The sequence below is a fragment of the Eleutherodactylus coqui genome, chromosome 3 (assembly GCF_035609145.1).
Source record: "Eleutherodactylus coqui strain aEleCoq1 chromosome 3, aEleCoq1.hap1, whole genome shotgun sequence".
NCBI lineage: Eukaryota > Metazoa > Chordata > Amphibia > Anura > Eleutherodactylidae > Eleutherodactylus > Eleutherodactylus coqui.
In genome coordinates, this window is record NC_089839.1 from 55,429,929 (window position 1) to 55,450,915 (window position 20,987).

The 20,987-nt window shown below is 46.4% G+C and overlaps 1 long non-coding RNA gene across 1 annotated transcript; it reads left to right on the plus strand.

Annotated features, from left to right (window-relative positions):
• The first annotated feature begins 1,832 nt into the window (after nt 1-1,832).
• Nucleotides 1,833-7,976, plus strand: LOC136620686 (uncharacterized). Its single transcript, XR_010791165.1, has 2 exons — nt 1,833-1,960; nt 6,751-7,976. It is a non-coding gene; the product is annotated as an uncharacterized lncRNA (long non-coding RNA).
• The last annotated feature ends 13,011 nt before the right edge of the window (nt 7,977-20,987 follow it).

Genomic DNA, 20,987 nt, shown 5'->3' on the forward strand with positions numbered 1-20,987 from the left:
GTGACCTGCCAGGGGACGGCAGCGCCCTCTAGTGGTAATACGTAAACACTACAGAGCCTGGTGGAAGCCAGAGGCGTTGTCTCTAATAACCAATCAGAGCCCGGCTGCTATGACGTGCCGTGATCGTTGCTATGGGCAACCACCCATAACAAATGTCACGTGATCACATGGCAGGACACATTTGGTGTCCCTTATTAGAGGGCCTAAAGAAAAAGCTTCTAAAGATGTAAAGTGCAAAACACAATGGGGAAAGAACTCGGAATGACAGCCAATCACAGAGGAGCTTCCATCCTTCAAGGCAGAATGTGAAATGAATGCTGCGCTGTGATTGGTTGCCCGGGGGAACGAAGACGCAAAACGCACGCATTTTGAGTGTGGGGGAAAAACACGCGATATGAGCTATTTATGAGGGGGTGAGCGGTTTGGGCAGCGCAATAAAGTGCAATAGCGAGTTTAAGTAGGCTAACGCTTGTATGAGGCCGGCCTAAGGGCGCCCACAGACTTCGATTTTTTAACGCGAATGTCAATGTAGTGTTAAAAACGCATCGCACAAAAATCACGCCAACTTGCGATGCGTTTTTAACATTCGCATAAAAAAACGTAGCGTTAACCGGTGAAAAAAACGCGCAAGAAAAACGCAAGTGTGCAAGAGCCTTTAGGGTGGCGTCACACGAGTGTTTGCGCAAATACGTTCGCCACAGAGCAGCGTATTTTGCGCATAAACAAAGCTTGAAGAGGCCGTTGTGTGCGCGTCTGCGCATAGTACTGTAATTTTGGCGCACGCAGGGCCAGTTCACATGAACGCGTTTCCCTTTCCGTGGAAAAAAATGGCTATTACATCCTAATGAGGGCGGTCTGTCTTCTCCCCTCGGATGTTGCGCAGTGCGTCACGTTTCTGCTTGTGTATTTGCGCACCAACGGTAAAGTTTTTGCGCACGTATTTTGTGGACTAAGCGACCTCATTGACGGCACAACTATGTTTCGCTGAGGCGCAAGGATCTGCGCACACGCTCGTCTGAAGGCGTCACACGGGCGTATGTGTAATTGCGCACGCCTCAGCCCAATATATTTGCGCTATGAACGCGACTCTTTTGCGTGTGCATCGGCATATTTCCCACCATTTACGCCCGCTGGGATGTTTTGTGGCCCATGGGGTACAATCCCGCCATCATTTTATTGGCCCAATGACTTCCGGATGGTCTTTTTCCAGCTGAATTGCGCATCTCTTGGCGTTATTGTGGGCGTTTTTGCATCCTAATTGACGTCTTTGGGGTCTTTTGGTGCGAAAATATGCAGGAAAACAGAGACGATGCGTTTTGTTTTTTTGGCGTGACCAAATTGCGCAGGAAAATATGCGCCCGTGAACGAACACATTGAAATAATTATATTCCGCTGACTACGAACGCACGCAGTGATGTCATACTAGTATAATGATGCCGCAGCGCAGGGATGACCCCCACAGGAGAGGTCACGGTGTGCCCATCATAGAATTCAGGAAGGGGCAAGAAAATACACTGTATAATTAAAACCGGCAGCAATATAACTGGGAGAGGAGCAGGTTGTGTGCATGCGTGACGTCTGCGGCTCCCGGACAACTAACAGATTGTAGCGGCGCTCTCCCCACTGACCAATCAGATCACAGCATCCATTTATCCTCGGTATAGAGTATAATGAAAGCTCCATTCTGATTGGTTGCTATAGGCAACGCTGCTCCTCTATCAGACCAGCCTAGTTTGATTGACTCTCAGAACTCCACGTCCCCTCCGTTGTGGCTGAGCCAATCCTGGACGCACGTTTGACGTCATGCGCGTTCACGAGAGGCGGGGAAGCGGGCTGTGCATAGGAGGGGGCGAGGCGGGGATGCGCGCTGTGGACGCGCCCGGCGAGAGGGAGCATGTCCACGGCCAGAGCCAAGAAAGTGAAGATGGCCACCAAGTCCTGCCCGCAGTGCGACCAACAGGTGAGGGCAGCCCGGGGCCCCCGAGGGCCACACAACCCGGGCAACAGCTGCCTGAGCGTGCCTGGCATCCCTGCGGAGAGGAGGGCGCTGCTGTGATTATATACTGGGGCTGATCCTATGTATCATGTGTGTGATATGGGGACTGGTTGGATATTATTATATGGGGCATGTTATAATCCTGTATTTATTATATATTGTAACTATTTTATATATTTTCTAAAAAATGCAACATTTTATTTGTTCTCTGCAGCCTGGAGATATCAGCTGGGCTGCAGGGCTGAAGGGGTTAATTGTAGGGGGCAGAGGGGTCATTTGATACTTTGTAGCCGCATTGCTTTAATTACAGGGGGAGATGGGGGTCTACAGGAAGTGCAGCCCGGACACTGAGGGGTTAATGTGCTGGAGAGAATAGAGACTGGGTGGTTTTTTGTTTTGTTTTTTTGGTTTTTTTTTATTTTACTTTTTGTATTTCATTTTGGGGTGACTTAATGTTCTTCCCCCAAACTCCATGGCTGGGGGAGGGGGTGTAATGATGGAGGAGGGGCGCCCCCTCTGCAGGGATCAGATCAGGTTTCCTTTCTTTGCGCCAGTTAATAGTTACTGTAAATAGTATTTGCCTGGAGGGAAGTGAGAGGATGTGGGGAGGGAGGGGTTAACGGCAGGCGCCGGCCTCGTGTGCAGCTGTCTACGGGGGCCGCATGCCTGGGCCTTGTGATCTACAGGGGGTGTAATATGTGTCCGGTAATATATTACATGTCTGTGATATAGACTTATTATAATTTTTTTTTTTATATATATACTTTTTTTAACCCCTTGTTTGGAAATATGTTGCAGCCGATGCCCCCGTATAGTTTCTGCACGTTTCCACCTCCATGCGTATAATGTACATAGAACACCCCATCGCCCGCCATAACAACGGGACTAGATTTACGCAAATCGTAATATCCCCCCCCCCCCCCCCAAAAAAAAGTATTTAGAGGCACAGAAAGAGGAAAAAATCCCATCGACTGTTCTCCATCATCTAAAGGCCGCCGACGCTCGATATTAAGGGAGGCTTTACATCTAGGGCAGGAAAGGGGAACCCCCACGCCCCCCCCCCCCCCCATCTGCCCACTGATAGCACCCAGCATGCAAGGTCTGGCACCGATGTCCACAATATGTGTTCAATCACCTCTATTACCCCCCAGTTGTACCCAACCCCGGCCCGCGTGCCTTACGTCTGCCCCAGTCTAAGTATCTTATATACGTGCTAAACCACTTTAATGGAGTCCGATGAACTACACGCACCTGCGGCACTCGCAGACTGTCAGGCAGAGGTATCGAAGCCTACAGAACGCCATGGCCTGTTGATCTCCACGAATACGGCCCACATCATCCCGTTCTTCTACCTTCACTGCGAACGGCTGTGAATCGTAAGAAAGCTTCTGTCCAGAGAAATAAGTCATTAACCCCTCGTAGCTCCAGAACACTCAAGGAAGTTCACCGAAGGGTGCCGGACTGCGAGTGCAGATACTGAAATGGGTCCTAGATGGTCCCGCTCCTCTCACATCCCTTCCATCATATTTATAAGTGCGGGCTGTAATATTGGGACTGGGCTGTGTCTGTGAGCTGGACTGCAGTACCCGATGCAGCCTGTGGACCGTCATGGCGCCATTTTTAGTAGAAACAAAAAATGCAGCCATCTTTTTTTTTTTCTGTTCCCAGATAAACCCTTTAACGCGACCCTCCTCCGGCCTGGAGAGACCAAGATGGCCGCAGCGCTTCTCTGACTGCGTTACTACGCATCCTTAGCCTCAGGGCAGCCGTATTACACACGCAGTGAATGGACATTGGTTTTCATCGGCGCCCGCGCAATAGCATTTTATAATTGTATATATGATACGCGTAAAAAAGAACACCGCGGTACTGATTTACCGTGTATAATTTTTTGTAAATTAAACTGCTCTTTTGGTGGAGCTGGCTTATGTGTTTTGCCTGGTAGCCGCTGCGGAAATTCAGCTTTCCATGGATCCTGACAAATTATGGGCCACCTACAAGACAGACGTAGGGAAATTGAATGTACCCACCATGATAATATATACGAGACCCAGATACACACCCCTGGGTCAAACAGTATCCCCTTAGTGAAGAAAAAAAAAAAAGGGGTGAAGGGTCAGCCACGCTGATGATCTGATGATCTTGGAAAACTGCCGACTGGCCACAACTTCACTGTTATTTTCCCTTGCAGAAGATGGCTGTAAGGCCTGGAGGCCTCCTCCAAAGCCTAACCAAGTTCTGCAAGAAAGGTTGTTCTCCTGGCCAGGCCATACCTGTACATACATCCGTTGCCAAATTCCGCACCTTTCTGGGCCTTGTTTCATACTGCCGCCCATACGACAGTATTGACACAAAAGCACGGAGGACAACCACGGCCACTGAGATACTACTCCATGAGGTTGGATCCAGTGACTCGAGGAGCTCCCTCATGTGTTTGTGCAGTGGCAGCAGTACAGACAATGGCTGACAAATCTTCTAAGTTGGTATTGGACTACCCCCTAGTGGTCCACACCCCAAATGACATCCAGAACATACTCATGCAAGTACAACCCAAGCACTTATCTCTGGCCTATTAGATTCGGCTACAATGTGCTCTTTCCATGCTTCCCCTAATATTTCTTCCCAATGTTGTACTACCTTGAACCCAGCTACTTTTCTTTTAATCAGGTATTCCGGTTCAAACGGGGGAGGAGAGGCATAGGTGATTTGAGTATGGCAGATCAAATATTTTCTTAAAAAAATTTTTAATTCTTTGCAACAAGATTCTGACAAAAACTGTTATTAGAATCCACTGTTAATGATGCATATTTTGAGTTTTCTTTTGTAGATGGTACCAGGGTGAGGATTGATGACTCCGAACCAGAGATGCAGAGGTCACACAACAAGATGTCCTAAAACGCAGAAGCTCTGCCTCCGCATGCTCCAGTGCAAGAAGCGGAACCGAAGGCCCTCACTGAGGCGTGTAGAGTGGTAGAAGGTAAGACGGCAACTCTTTACATTGACTCCTGGAATGCATTTGGCATAGCTCAAGATTACGGCCCAATATGGAAGGCCAGACAGCTTGTTATCTCAGTAGGACAGCCAATTAAGAATGGTGCAGCGGTACAGAGTCTCATGGAAACCCTACTACTACTACCTGGCAATGGAGAGCTCACACCGATTCCTACAATGGAGAAGCGAGAGACGACACCCTCGCCGACAGCACAGCAAAGGCAGCGGCCCTCAAGCCATGCAAGAAAGAAGAAAAGTTACTGACAGCATTCAGAGTCAGTGATAAAAACTTTGGACATTGACAAAACTTTGGACATTGACAAAACTTTGAACATTAATATGCCAAGGACTTTACAGTTACAAGCCAACGAGGAAGGAAAGCAAAATGGGCTAAAAGACGGGAGCAACAGAACAGGACGGCGTATGGTGAACAATCAGCAGAACTTGCCTACAGAGGTCCCTGTCCCCCATGATGGCCCAACTGGTACACAGAATCAAAAGCAGCAATGACGTCGACACTGAACAAGAATGGGTGACACCTGGGTTCTCTGTAGCTGCTGCATCATTTGTCCAGTTAGCATGATCTTTGCCATATGCGAGTCAGGACAGAAGTAAGGTGGCCATATAACACTTGCCTGGACCACTCTACCCATTTTAGAGATTGCCAATTTGACCACATTCAGCTCACACCTGTTGGGGAGTATGAATATGTGCTTGTTGTTGTTGTTGGAGTCTTTTTCAGGTTGGAGGCCCACCCTGATACTAAGGTAAATGAGCAGGTAACCACACAGAAGCTCATGAATGAGCTAATCTGCAGATACAGGGTACCGGAAGTGAATGAGGTAAACGAAGGTACACACTTCATAGGTGAAATAATGTGACATCATGTCTGGAAGGTAATTGGACAGGGGAGTGTGCCTTGGTAAAGCCCTTATGCTCCTCCACATCCTGTCAGACAGCATTGAGGATAATGAGGTTACCCCCAATAGTTACTTTATCTCAATCCAACTCTGCTGTGTTCTGTAGTTATCCTGTCATGTTGGTCTATCCTTGTTTTCTGCATAGGTACGGCGGTTCTTTCCAGTCTTGTCACTAGGTAGTGTAGGGTCAGTGTTGGCGGCCTGGACCTGTCCACCATCAGGGCTATCTCCAGGAGGGACATTGATGTGGGTGAAGATCAGGGAGTCCCACGCCGTGCGTACCTGTGCACACTACTAGCATTGTAACAGTACACTAGAATGAGAAGAGAGGCTCCTGGTGGTAGTTTTGACCTACACGTGTACATTGACGTCATAGGACAGCCAAGGGGGGTACCTGACGAGTTTTTAAAACTTAGAGACCACGTTAAAGCTGGATTCGAGTCCATTTTTCTGATCATTATGGTAAATAAAATGTTGACTGGATTAATTATGTTTATTATAATTAGCAGCGGTTTATAAATTATACTAGAGATGCCTTAAAGGAACTAGTCGACCAATAGGACCTACCTCGACTATGACTTTTCAAAATAAAATGGCACGAGGTACGATTTTAGCCAAAAAGGGGAGACTTGTACCTACATTCCAGACAAAACGTGACCCGCAGGTAAAGACGCAGTTGCCATTAAGAAGCTAACCGCACTAACTAAAAAGAGCTAACCTTAGTCTGTTTCCTCAGTTAGGTACATACCTAACAGCAGAATAGAAAAAATAAGTTTTAAAACATTGTGTATTTAGAACACTGTGATAGGTTTTCGCTAAGATTTTCCTTTATTTTATCTGCAGTGCACTCTGCTCATGCCACGCAACATGCCGGTGTTACAACGCCCCTGGTCCTGTTACCTTGCCGCCTCTGGAAAAGGGAAGTGGGAATAATCACCTTGTAGTTTCTTCCTTCCAGACTGATAGATATGATCATGCACGTACTAATGGAGCAGAGGTTCAGTCATGTTGATCAGGCATTAGATAGCCCTAATTTTGCACTCTTTGTGGATGAATCGAGGTAGTGTCAAGAAGGCGGGTTCTACACAAGAGGTTACTCTGATAAAAAAAAAGATACTAACTATATTTGTTGCCATTATAATTGTCCTAATTTCTGTTTGTTGTTGCATACAGTGAATTCCGACCCTGATGACTACCTGGTCCACCTGTCTCACTATGATGTCCAACAAAAAGCCCACTGTCAGCACAAACGTCGTCATCATGGATCCAGAATATGATGATGTCGAACCATCCTATACCCCCATGGCAGTGGTAGCCCCAGTCTACAACACAATGCAGATCTAGGGTCAATGGTGGGGGGTTAGGGTGGGACAGAGTAGGGACACATAGTGTGGTGAGTTTAGTGAAACAGATAGTTTCAAGGGGGGCTGTAGTGGAAACCCAATATATCTATATTCTGGACTGTGGACCTTTGATAGTGGACAGTGAACCTGTATTTGTACGTTTAACATTCTGTATAACAAATGACATGTTTGCCTTCTGTTTTGATACAAATATAGATATGTTTTTACATTTATGCAATATTTCTACTTCCTTAATCAAACATCTTTTTCCTAAACTTTGCTGACAAAGATAATATTTAACATGAACACGCTATACTTTTCCATCTGTTTTGTAACTTTAGAAGAAGTAAAGATCAGACAGATAACCGCAGGTTAAGCAAGTACCGCTTTTAGAATACCGCAATAATAACCCAAGCAATTTTACTGGAAACATATGCAAATAACATGGGAGATTTAGGCAATTACTAATTCATGATGTAACATCCAATCATATCAAAGGAACCACACGTGGGTCCAAGACAACCCACTCATCTCGTCCACCACCTGATGGCCAATCACAAATGACCGGAGGATGGAAGAATTGCAAGACGCTTATCCAATAATTAAATAATACGTTGTATCTATGTAATCTTTGACCTGCCCAGATGGGCAGATATGTTAAACTCTTTTAAAAGAGGCTGCGCGCCCAACAATAAAGCAGAATTGAGGAAGCTTATACATGCTGAACCTGTGTCAGTGTGAAATCTTCTTATGCGCATAATCAATTCAGAATTAATCTGGAAGGGTGTAAACATTCCTAATTGAGTAAGACATTGGATGCAAAAGGAAATCCACGACAGTGTATTTGTGCCAGACCGGTAAAACAACGCAATGGGAAGTCTTTGTGCACCCACAGCATAGGTGAGCCCAAGGAACTCAAACATGGTATTACACATGAGGAAATCAGAGTGCCCAAACATGGCAGAGTTTCACCCTGCTAAGGGCCTCAGCCTTGGCCCACATTTCTGCCCTAGTCAGTCAGTGTATTTGTGCAAGACAGGTAAAACACCGCAATGGGTAGTCTTTGTGCACCCACAGCATAGGCAGACCCCTGTAACATTTCTGTAGCAAGAGTATAGGCAGACCCCAGTAACATTTCTGTAGCAAAAGTATAGGCAGACCCCAGTAACATTTCTGTAGCAAAAGTATAGGCGAACCCGTGTAACATTTCTGTATCAAGAGTATAGGCGTACCCCAGTAACATTTCTGTAGCAAAAGTATAGGCAGACCTCAGTAACATTTCTGTAGCAAGAGTATAGGCGAACCCCTCAAACCATTCAGTAGAAAAGGTATAGGCAGACCCCAGTAACATTTCTGTAGCAAGAGTATAGGCGAACCCCTGTAACATTGCTGTAGCAAGAGTATAGGCGAACCTCTGTAACATTTCTGTAGCGAAAGTATAGGTGAGTTGAAAAAATTAACCCGCTGTCTTGCGCTGATACCTAGGGGTAATTTACTGCTCGCAGAGGCTTGTAGATAGGAGAGGCTGTATGGAGGGGGAGAAGACTCTAAAGCCAGTGGATAGTGCTGGTAACTGCGGCTATCTCAACCCCACCAAGGAAAGGGTATTGTGAGATGCTCTGCACAGTGGCAGAGCTGAAATACTTTGCAGTGGCCTAGGAAATATTACAGTACTGTTTAGCGGTGAGACCTCTGTCTAATGCACTGCAGACATAGAACGATTCAAGGTATAAGCAGACCCTAGTAACATTTCTGTAGCCAAAGTATAGGCGGACCCAGTAACATTTCTGTAGCAAAAGTATAGGCGAACCTCTGTAACATTTCTGTAGCAAGAGTATAGGCAGACCCCAGTAACATTTCAGTAGCCAAAGTATAGGCGGACCCCAGTAACATTTCTGTAGCAAAAGTATAGGCAGGCCCCTGTAACATTTCTGTAGCAAGAGTATAGGCAAACCCCTCAAACCATTCAGTAGAAAAAGTATAGGCAGAGCCCAGTAACATTTCAGAAGCCAAAGTATAGGCAGACCCCAGTAACATTTCTGTAGCAAGAGTATAGGCGGACCCCAGTAACATTTCTGTAGCACGAGTATAGGCGGACCCTAGTAACATTGGTGTACCAAGAGTATAGGCGAACACCTATAAAAAGTTGTTTACCAAGAGGACAGGCGAAGCCTGGAAAAATTAGTTTGCTAACAGTATTGGCGATGGCCTGAAAAATTGGTGTACCAAGAGTACAAGTGTACCATCTCCAGGGCGTACAGCGCAAGTTCGTGCCACGTGTCCAGCTTTGACACCCAATAGTTGTATGGAGCAGAGGCATCACGGAGAATGGTGGTACTATTGGCTACGTACTCCCTCACCACCTTTTTACACTGCTCCGTCCAACTGAGCCTTGACTAGGGAGTGGTGACACTCCCTGCTGGAGAGCCATAAATCTGGCAAAGGCCTTGGAGAGTGTTCCCCTGCCTACGCCTGATATGCTGCCTGATCCCCATGCCTCTCCTGCTAGTTGGCCCTCTGAACCGCATCCTATGTCACTAGCGCTATCAGTTGGGAACTTTAGCATCACTTTTTCCACCACGGCCCTGTGGTATTGCATCACTCTTGTACCCCTTTCCTCTTCGGGAATGAGAATCTCCTTATACCGTGGGTCGAGAAGGCTGTACACTCAGTAATCCGTGTTGGCCAGAATGCGTCTAAAGCGAACAGGAAAGGCAGCCTAACATGAAGTCAGCCATATATGCCAGGGTCCCAGTAGGTAACACATCGCTGTCCTCACTAGGAATATGACTTTCAGGATCCTCCTCCTCCTCTTCAGCCCATGCACGCTGAACAGATGAGAGGCAAGCAGTATGGGTACCCTCTGCAGTGTGGCCAGCTGTCTCTTCCCCCCTCCTCCTCCTCCTCCTCCAGAACGCACTGAGATATAGATATGAGGGTGGTCTGGCTATCAAGTGACATACTGTCATCCCCTGTCTCCTATTCCAACTGCAAAGCGTTGGCCTTTATGCTTTGCAGCAAACTTCTTAGCAGGCAAAGCAGCGGGATGGTAATGCTAATGATGGCCGCATCACCGCTTACCATCTGGGTAGACTCCTCAAAATTCCGAGGACTTGGCAGATATCTGCCATCCATGCCCACTCTTCAGTAAAGAATTGCAGAGGCTGACTACCACTCTGCCGCCCATGTTGCAGCTGGTATTCCACTATTGCTCTATGCTGCTCGTTCAGTCTGGCCAACATGTTCAGCGAAGAATTCCAGCATGTGGGCACGTCGCACAGCAGTTGGTGCTCTGGCAGCTGAAACCGATGTTGCAGGGTCCTCAGGGTGGCAGCGTCCGTGGTGGAGTTGCGGAAATGTGTGCAGATGCGGTGCACCTTGCCGAGCAGGTCAGACAAGTGGGGGTATTTTTGAGAAACCACTGAACCACCAGATTGAAGACGTGGGCCAGGCATGGCACGTGTGTGAGGCTGCAGAGCTGCCACCAGGTTACGGCGTTTGTCACACACGACCATGCCCGGTTGGAGGCTCAGCGGCGAAAGCCAGAGGTCGGTCTGCTCTGTCAGACCCTGCAACAGCTTGAGGGCTGTGTGCCTCTTGTCACCTAAGCTGATTAGTTTCAGCACGGCTTGCTGACGCTTGCCCACCGCCGTGCTGCTGCGCACTACCGACTGCTGGCGACGTGCTTACACTTCTTAATTGAGAGGTAGAGGTGGCGGAGGAGGAGGAAGGGGAGGGTTTGGAGGAGGTGCCATAAAACGCCGCAGATAGCAGCCCCGAGGTAGGACCCGCTATTCTGGGTGTGGGTAGGATGTGAGCGGTCCCAGGCTCTGACTCGGTCCCAGCCTCCACCAAGTACACCCAATGTGCCATCAGGGAGATATAGTGGCCCTGCCCGGCAGTACTTGTCCCTGTGTCCGTGGTTAAGTGAACCTTCCCAGTAACCGCGTTGGTGAGGGCACGATTGATGTTGCGGGAGACCGAGTAGCGCGGAACCGCCGCCGCCATCATGTTTTTGAAAGCCTCCGTTTCCACAAGCCTGTACGGCAGCATCTTTAGGCTGATTAATTTGGCAATGTGCACGTTTAAAGCTTGTGCATGCAGGTGGGTGGCGGCATATTTGCACTTTCGCTCCAATACTTGTGTTAGAGACAGCTGAACGCTGTGCTGAGAAACATTGCTTGCTGGAGTGGAGGACCATGGAGGTGAGGGTGTGGGTGCAGGCAGGGAGGCGCTCGTGCCTGTGTCCTGGGAGGGGGATTGGATCTGTGTGGCAGGTTGGGGCACAGGAGAAGAGGCAGTGGTGTGACTCGGAGGCGGTGAATGGCCTTCGTCCCACTTTGTGGGGTGCTTGGCCATCATATGCCTGCCTCCCCCTCTGAAGCCCTGTCCTCAGTTGGCTTAGCAAACCAGGTGGGGTCAGTCACCTCATCGTCCATCTGCTCTTCCTCCGAATCCTCTGTGCGCTCCTCCCTCGGACTTACTGCCCTTACTACTACCTCACTGACAGACAACTGTGTCTCATAATCATCGACCTCCTCATCCATAAAAAGCTCTTGAGACAGTTGCCAGAAGTCTACAGCCTCATCACCCGGACTCTGGGAACTTTCCAAAGGTTGGGCATCGGTCACGACAAACTCCTGAGGTGAGAGAGAAACCGTATTTTCTCACTCATGGCAGGGACCCGAGAACAGTTCCTGGGAGTCTGCCTGCTCAGAATATGTCATTTTCATGGGGTGAGGAGGCTGGGAGGAAGGAGGAGCAGCCAGAGAATTCAGAGTTGCAGTCCATAGGCCGGGAGTAGTGGACTGCGTAGAAGACTGGGTGGTCGATACATTGCTGGACGCGTTTTCTGCCATCCACGACAGGACCTGCTTGCACTGTTTTGTTTGTAATGAAAGTCTACCACGCAGACCCGTAAATTGTGATATGAAGCTGGGGAGCTCAGAAACTTGCCTCTCTCCTAATACCTCAGCATCCGGCTGTGATTCACCACACCCAGGAACTCATTTAGCGGTGAGACCGCTGTCTAATTCACTGCAGACAGAGAATGGTATAACTGAAATAGTAGGCAATAGGCTAGGAAATGTTGGAGTGCAGTTTCACGGTGAGAGCTGGTTGTACAGCACTGCAGGCTGAGAACACTATTACGAAAAGGCTGGGAACAGACCTAGATGCGTGATACAAAAGTTGGTGCACTACAACTCCCAGCAGGCCCCAACTAAAATGCACACTGTCAGATGTAGCCCTAAGGAGGACCGTTAGGGTTCTTGTACGGAGGATCAGGACTGTATAACTTTCCCTATAGAAGTCGCTGTGTCCCTAAACTTTGCGTTATGCACAGCACACACAGAACGGTATAACTGAACTAGTTTGCAGCAGGCTAGGAAATGTTAGAGTGCAGTTTCACGGTGAGAGCTGGTTGCACGGCACTGCAGCCTGAGAACGCTCTTACTGAAAGGCAGGGAACAGGCTTAGATGCGTAATACAAAAGTTGGTGCACTACAACTCCCAGCCAGCCACAACTGTAAAGCACACGGTCAGATGTAGCACTAAAAAGGACAGTTGGGGTTCTTGCACAGAGGATCAGGAGTCCTGTAAAACTTTCCCTATATAGGCAGCTCTGTCCCTAAACTCTGCGTAATGCACTGCAGACTGAGAACGCTATAGCTGAAATGGCCTGCATAGCCCAAGATGCATAAAAAAAAAGTTGGTGCACTACTGCTCCCAGCCAGCAACAACAATAAGGCACACCATGTGGAGTAGCCCTAAGAAGGACCGTTGGGGTTCTTGAAGACAGGATCCTACACTAACACTGTCTCTATATCAGCAGCAGCACTATCCCTAACCTCTGGGCGGGACCAGTTTAAGTAATTGGCGGTCACCTGATCAGTCCAGCCACTCACTGTTGGGGGGTGGGATAGGGCTGGCACGTCACAGCAGGAAGTGGCAATGCCTTCCCCGCATGTCTATTGGCTAGAAAATGGCACTAAACATGCGGGGGGAAAAAAGAAATTGACTCGAGTACCGCGTGGTGTTCATCTCGAGTACCCTTATACTCAAACGAGCATCAAGCTAGGACAAGTGTGCTCGCTCATCTCTAGTCCCAACCTATAAATGAGTGCAGGATGAGGCTGGACAGGCCGTAAAGGTAGAACGCACAGAACCTGACAGATTGCAGTAGGGGCATTTGGGGCAGACACTCAAACCACCTCTAATGCCCCCAGGCCACCCAGTGGTGTCCTCATAGCTAGCTTCCTGTAATGCCACAGCACTGCTCAGTCATGTGATCACCAGCAGCATCAGAGCCTGACTCCTCCCCTTTGCCTGCAGCGCAAAGCAGGGGAGGCGTTGGGCTCGGAGGCTGCCAGGTGATTGTTCGGCAGCAACAGCACTGCTGACTAGAGAGGTATATTGCCACGTTTGGGGCACCATTACAATAAGGGTGTATTCACATGCAATGGATTTGGTGTAGATCTGCAGCAGACTTTATCCCTTCACTTGAAAGGGTGAAATCTGTTGCAGATCCGCATCAAAATCTGCTGTTATTCTGTAGGTTTTGGTATTGATCCCATCAGAGCGACGCTTTTGTTTGTTGATTTTCCACTGCAGAAAACCTGCAGTCAGAACTACCTTGAAGATCTGGATCCAGTATTCCAGGAGAACGTTGGCGTCATCTTTTTGGGAGCTTTACTGAGTGGAGTTACAGATATTGATCTATAGAGAGAAGACAACAGGTTACTACAGTCTTGCAGAAACAGCACCACTCATGCATAGGCTCGTGGTACTGCATTGACTCTGGGCAGGAAAACTACTAATGTGGAGCAGATATTTTGATTCTAGGCTACACAATCCCATTATAAGAGTGGGTCTGCAGCTACCACTAGGGGGAACTTCTTTCATACAGATTACATTGAACTGAAGTCTGTATGATAAGCTCCCCCTAGCGATGAAGGTTATAGCTTAAAGTTTGTCCAGGGGCAAACTAGTGATGGTCTGGTCTATAGTCTGAGCCATCAACAGTAGAACAGCTGAGGTCTGCAGCCCAGGACCTTTACCAGTTAGTCGTTGGCTGGGTTGGAGTGCATAAATCTGGTGAACAGCTAATGGCAGATGCCCTTGGCTGTGGATCCCTACTGATCTACACCTGAGGCCTGTCCTAAGGCTAGGCCATCTATATTTTACAACTGGACAACCCCTTTAGGGTCAGCAGCTCTAATGATATAAAAAGCCATGATCTAGGGCTATTGCACCAAAGTTTTGATCTAAAAAGAGTTGATCCAAGATAAAGTAGAAGAGCCTTGCACCCACACCGTTTAGCCTGTGATCTTGATTCAATTTGATCCCCCAATTTTGGCAGATCAAACTAGTTGACCAATCACCAATCACCATGTAGGATACACCTCTAGCTTCAACCTTCAATCAGATCAAGTGAAATTGGTTTTGCAAGTTTTAGATCAGGAAGTGTTGGTGCACAACTGGTGACCTTACACTAAGGTCAACAACTGATGACTTTAAACCCAGATCAACAGGATGGTTGCCGCAACCGGCCATGGAGAATTTAAAGAGGTTGTCCAGGATTAGATCAACATGTCTGCTTTCTCCCAAACAGCGCCACCCTTGTCCATAGGGTTAGGTGTTGTATTGCAGCTCAGCTACATTGGTAAAGATGTAGAAGTCTTCCCTGTATCCTTAGTAAGCGATATAAGAGATTTACTTTTGGGAACCTATGAGGGGAAAGCATGAGATTCTTTATGACAAGGCAGAAGTCACAGCCGCTCCCCACAGGTCCCCAATGTCACATATTACAGTAGCTATATGTAGGCACAGTGGGGGGCAGGGGGTCTAACAAAGCAAATGCACCAGAATTGGGGCTCAGGGTGCAGCAAAAATCTAGTTCATGCATTGTACACCACACAGTTATATTGTAGAATTTTTTTTTTTTTTATTTCAGTTGACAAGAGGGCGTGGTTTAGAGAGAACACTAAAAGTTGTGCAATGATTTGGTGCAAATTACTGCTGTAGACCAACCATCCAATAGAAAGTACTAAAGATGCACCAAGTTTATCATCTAGCATGGACCGCTGAAGTTTGGTGCATTTGCAGACTATCCGGTCTAAGTTTATGATAAGTATTTGAAAGGGTTAGTCAGTCGGCCCTAAAAACTCGTCGGCTCTGCTCTGCAGCTGGACAGATGCATAGAAGTCTATGCGCCCATCCACAGCAGTCGTGAAGTCTATACGCCCGTCCTCAGCAGCCGTGAAATGTATGTGCCCGTCCTCAGCAGCCGTGAAATCTATGCACCCGTCTTCAGCAGCCGAGAAGATTATGCTCCCGTACTCAGCAGCCGAGAAGTCTATGCTCCCGTCTTCAGCAGCCGAAAAGCACTGACAAACAACGATGATGGTTTAAGGGGCACAGGGCTTATGTGCGCGTTGCAACCCCTTCATATCACTGATCAGTGGAGGTTTCAGCACCTGGACCCCACTGATCAAAACATTTTACCTTTCAAGTTTCCTAAAAGTGCAGTTACTCTTTGCTTCTGTCTCAGGGTACCATCACAAACAAGTGAAACAGGGAATCTCTTTAAGATTCCTTGTGTGTTTATCACATTCTTCATGGACAAATGCAAAAGCGATTTCACTGAATGACTGCGCTAACCAAGTATTATAGATGGTGCACCCACTTGCTTTGTAACAGACCACTCCCAGGTACACTGAGTTTGTTGGTCTGGAGGTAGTCTTTCCTCAACACATACCCACACAGGTGTTACCTGACAAATTATCAGAACACTTTCCCAAAAAGCCTGCTCTCTAGCGCCATACTGGCTACTTTCGTCACTGCACTTCTACAGTGTGCAGATGTATGTTGTGGCAAGCCGGGGTTTCTTGCATGCACATTGACGATCTTTTGGTCTGGACATTGATGTATAAAGACTCCAGGAGACTTGACGTCTTTAAAACTGGCACCTGCCTGCATTTATTGCACACAGCAAAGCAAACTTGTATGGTACACAACAGCATACAATTGCCCAGGGTTCATTACCCACAGGGTCACCGTCACTAACCCGCTACAGGGCGTCTAGAGGGCATCCTCCTTTTACAGACAAAGTGACAGGCCAAACCGGTCAGCACAGACCTCAGGCTCTCAGTTCCTAATGCAGCATCTTCACATCACCTCTCACTCTTCCACACTGGACCTCAGGCTTGCAGACCTTTTAGCTTTGCTAAGCTGTCACTTCCCCCTGAGTAAGGTAGGAACTGCTCCTTTTATCTTATTTCATGCCACACCCATAGGTGTTTTCTCTCTGCAAGTATCAGAATGGCTGTTTAACACCCTCTGCAGACCATCCTGTACACTGCAGTCCCATAATGTGCAAGAGTATGTGTACGTGGGCTATATCTGCTGCAGATTTTACACATTGAAAAATCTGCAGTTACAAAATCCACATCCATCGGTGCGGATTTGCTGCAGATTTCATCCTTAAAATCCGTAGCATATCAGCTCCGCTGTGGATTCCGTGAGGGAATTTCCACATAGATGAGCTATTTTAAATCTCATCCACATGGCTTAAATAGCAAACTCTGCAGAGTTACCATATGCAAAATCTGCAGTATTTATGGGCCATGTAACCACATCCTAAGGGTATGTTTCTATGTAGCGGAAATGCTGCTCAGAATTTAGTGGGAAATTCTGCAGCATTTCTGCATACAAACCTGTGTCAAAATCCACACCGTAGGTATCCACAGCAAAAAAATGTTCAGTGCGTGTGGGCATACACTAAGCCCCCTTCACAAGGGCGTGTTTCCACGTGCAATTGATAGTGAATAGAACTTATTGATTTCAATGGGTTAGCTCACATGAGCATATTTTATCTGCACATTTTGCTCGCTCAGAAAAAAAACAGCATGCTCTATTTTCTTGCACACTTGCACACGAAAATCCCCATAGAAGTCAATGGGGATGTGCAAGTGCAATATGTTAAGATGTGTGAAACACTGCATAATTGCGTAGAAAAAAGAACACATCTGGAACTCAGACTAATTTGTCATTCAATGGGTGTGTCTTTGTTTGCTGTGTGCAATTGAACATGCATCATGGGTGCAAAAGTATAGAAAAATAATCAGATGCATGCAAAAATGGCATGTTCATGGTACAAATACGTTGAGCTGAAGCACGTGTAAAAGCATGTTTACTCGTGTGAAGGAGCCCTTATACTGCGGATTGCTCACTTTGGTCTCTGGAAAAAAAAAAAAAACGCACCCAATATTCCTTATAGAACTCAATGGGGATGCGAACATTCACGTGCAATATGCTAGAATATGTGTGAAACAATGCCTAATTACATGGGGAAAAGAACACATCTCGAACCCATTAGACTAATTAGTCATTTCAATCCATGAGTCTTTGCTGTGTGCAAATGAACATGCTTTACGGGTGCAAAAAGTATAGTAAAATAAGCAGACATGTGCAATAATGCTTTATTCACGTCAGCTGAAGCATGTGCATCCGTGTGAAGGAGTTCTTATTCTGCAGATTGGTTGCAAATTTGCTGCAGATTTTCCCAATTGAGTTCAATAGAAATTTAAAAATACACAATAAAGTCAAACTGTTGATCTTCAGCAAAATCTTTAGATAGGGGCTCATAAAAGCGTGGACACAATTGTAAGTCTGCTATATGCTGGTTGTATTTTTTTAAATTAGTATACAATAGACTTTTTTTTACAAAGGCAAACAAATTAGTTCTGCTACTGTATGTAGTACGATCAGTTCTGGCACTGTATTTATGTTCTTGGTTCTAATATCTTATCTACCAATGTAAGATCCATCTTGTACCTATAAACATGTCTATACATGTTCTAGAATGTTCCTGAAGGCAGTTGATGACATCACAATGGTGAGATGGCATCACAATGGCAGTTATGACATCACAATGGCACAAGCCTTCTCATACCGGTGCACGGGTCAGAATCCTTGCATTCACTTGCTGCAGCTAGCAGAGAATAAGTGAGAGCGTCAATCCATACGGATTTCTAGATTTTCTATATATTCGCCTTTGTGATAAAATGAAGGCAAAAAAGAAGACCAACCATTTACAGGAAGTAGCTGATAAGATCAAGCACATTCCTGAAGAGAACAACAATGGCCGTGATGGCCAGGACAAGCCAAATGAAGCTAAGAAACCAAGAAAGAACCGGTTCTTAGCGCGCTTGCAAAAAAGCTGGGCAAGGATTACTGGGTTTATGAGGCGCAGCACTACCATCCAAGAGGAGAGAAGTGCTGAAGAACTCCCAACACCCAGCAGATTAAACATAGAGGAGGAACTCCCCAGTTCCAGCGGGATAATCATGGAGGAAGAACTCCCTGGACCCAGCGGAATAAACATGGAGGATGAACTCCCCAGAGCCAGCGGGATAATAATTGAGGAGGAACTCCCAACACCCAGCGAGATAATCATGGAGGAGGAATTCCCAAAACCTATTGGTATGGAGAAGAAACTCCTAGAGCCCAGTGCTACCAATATAGAGGAGGAACTCCCAGAACCCAGCATCAATATGGAGGATAGCAAAGGTAGGATACATGCAACTTCTCATATAAGAAAAGATTATGGTTAAAGTTACAGCATGTAATATTATGGACCAGCCATTAAGATGAATGGCCCTCCCCATAATTCTTGGACATTTGGGTCCCCTGAGGCATGACTTATTCTTATTGTGTTAGCCTCTCTGCCCTAATAAGACATATGGACAGGGGTATCTTCATGAGGCAACACTATGAAATACAAGTACTTGGATGAGATCTTATTTTGGAAAATTCTCTAACCATCTACTTTATCATTCCTTAGTTATATCTCATTTATCCTTCATTATGTATAAAGCAGGCTTCAGGTTTCCTGATTTGACTCCTTATCATATAACTATACATGTTTTTCTTTACAGCCAATGTGTCATCTGAAGAGCAGGAAAAAGAGGACGATGTGGAGGAAAACCAAAACATCGAGACCAACAATGAGGAGGCAGAACTGGTGACAGACAGCTTTGTGGAACAGGAAATACAAGCAGAACACCAACATCTTAATGACCTGATCCACATCCTGGAAGATCTGTGCACCCAGTACAATGCTGCTAATTTGGAAATACTGGAAGAGTACAATCGTATTAATGACCAAATCCAGAGACTCGAAGATCTGTACATCCAGCACTATAATGCAGAGGATGAACAGAATGGAAAAGAACAAATGGAGATTAAAGTAGAAGATAATCAAGAACTTCCAATCAAGGAAGTTGGAGAGGATGAAGAGAGCATCAAAGATAGCCAAAGAGCTTCTTGTGAAATGCCAGGACCCAGTAACATCAACAGTAGAGGTAAAAGATCGGGAAGTAACAGAGCTATAAAAGCTGCAGACACAAGACAGTATTTAGGTCTTTGTTTAGGGTTTTACACTTTAGTGAATATACTGTCAGTTTTATGTTCCGTGATCTGACTATATATGAATATGTGTTGCTGTGGGATAGCAATGAAGACTGTAATAATTCTTATACATATTAACACGTGTTCCTTTGTTTTCTATAAACAGACAATGAATCATCTAAAGGGAAGGAAAAGAACGATGATAAACGGGAAAATACAGGCATTGGTATCAATACAGAAAGAGAAGTGTGTCAATCTGAGGAGTTAAGCAAGAGCAATTCTCTAGAAAAGGAGCTCCACAAAAGCATCAAAAGCTCTCAGAGTGGCAGTAGTCATGATGAGGGACCCATACCAAGCAACATTTGTATGGACAAACTCGAACAACCTGGCAAGGAAACACCTGCCACAGTACCCCTCAAATTACAGTCCTTTACATTCCATCGGACACTGGGAGAAGGAAGCTTTGGAGAAGTTTATTTGGCAAGAGACATCATCCGTAAGGAATGTGTTGCCATTAAAGTAACTAACAAACTATATTTCACGAATTATGCGTGCAGTTTTGTAGAGCGCCATATCTTAGAACTGTCCCACCAGAGCCCTTACCTGATTCACGGCCTGGCAGCCTTCCACACAAAAGAATTTGTCTATTATGTGATGGAATTGGCCACCAGAGGGGACCTGCATGATTTTATGCTTAAGCACCGTCCTCTTGATCACCCCACAATACAATTTATCATATCCGAAGTGATCTGTGGCACACAATTCCTGCACAGGTTAGGCATCATACACCGGGACCTAAAACCAGCAAACATCCTTCTGTGCGCAGATGGCCATGTCAAAATTACTGACTTTGGTGTGGCTGCAATGGATGCAAAAGACAGGACTATAGGACACTGTGTAGGTACAGTTAAGTATATGGCCCCAGAAATGGTGAGGAGCCAGCAACATGGAGAAGGGGTAGATTTTTTTGCCATAGGTGTGATACTGTATAAGATGTACACATCTAAGTCTCCTTTTACTGGACAAAATAAGCATGAAGTTAAGCTTGCCATCCTCCGCTATTCTCCAAATTACCCAGAGTCACTGTCTCCTGACACACTGAACTTCTTACTAGGACTGCTGCATAAAGATCAGCACCATCGGCTAGGAGTAGAAGGAGACGTGCGGAAACATCCATATTTTTCCAACATCAATTGGGAAGATGTGGAAGCCAGGAGGGTCGTACCACCACCAATCATGACAGCAGCTTCTGTTAACCTGAAAATGGACCAAATTCTGCACTATGAAGAACAACAGAACAAAGTAAGATCTAAAGACCAGAAGATC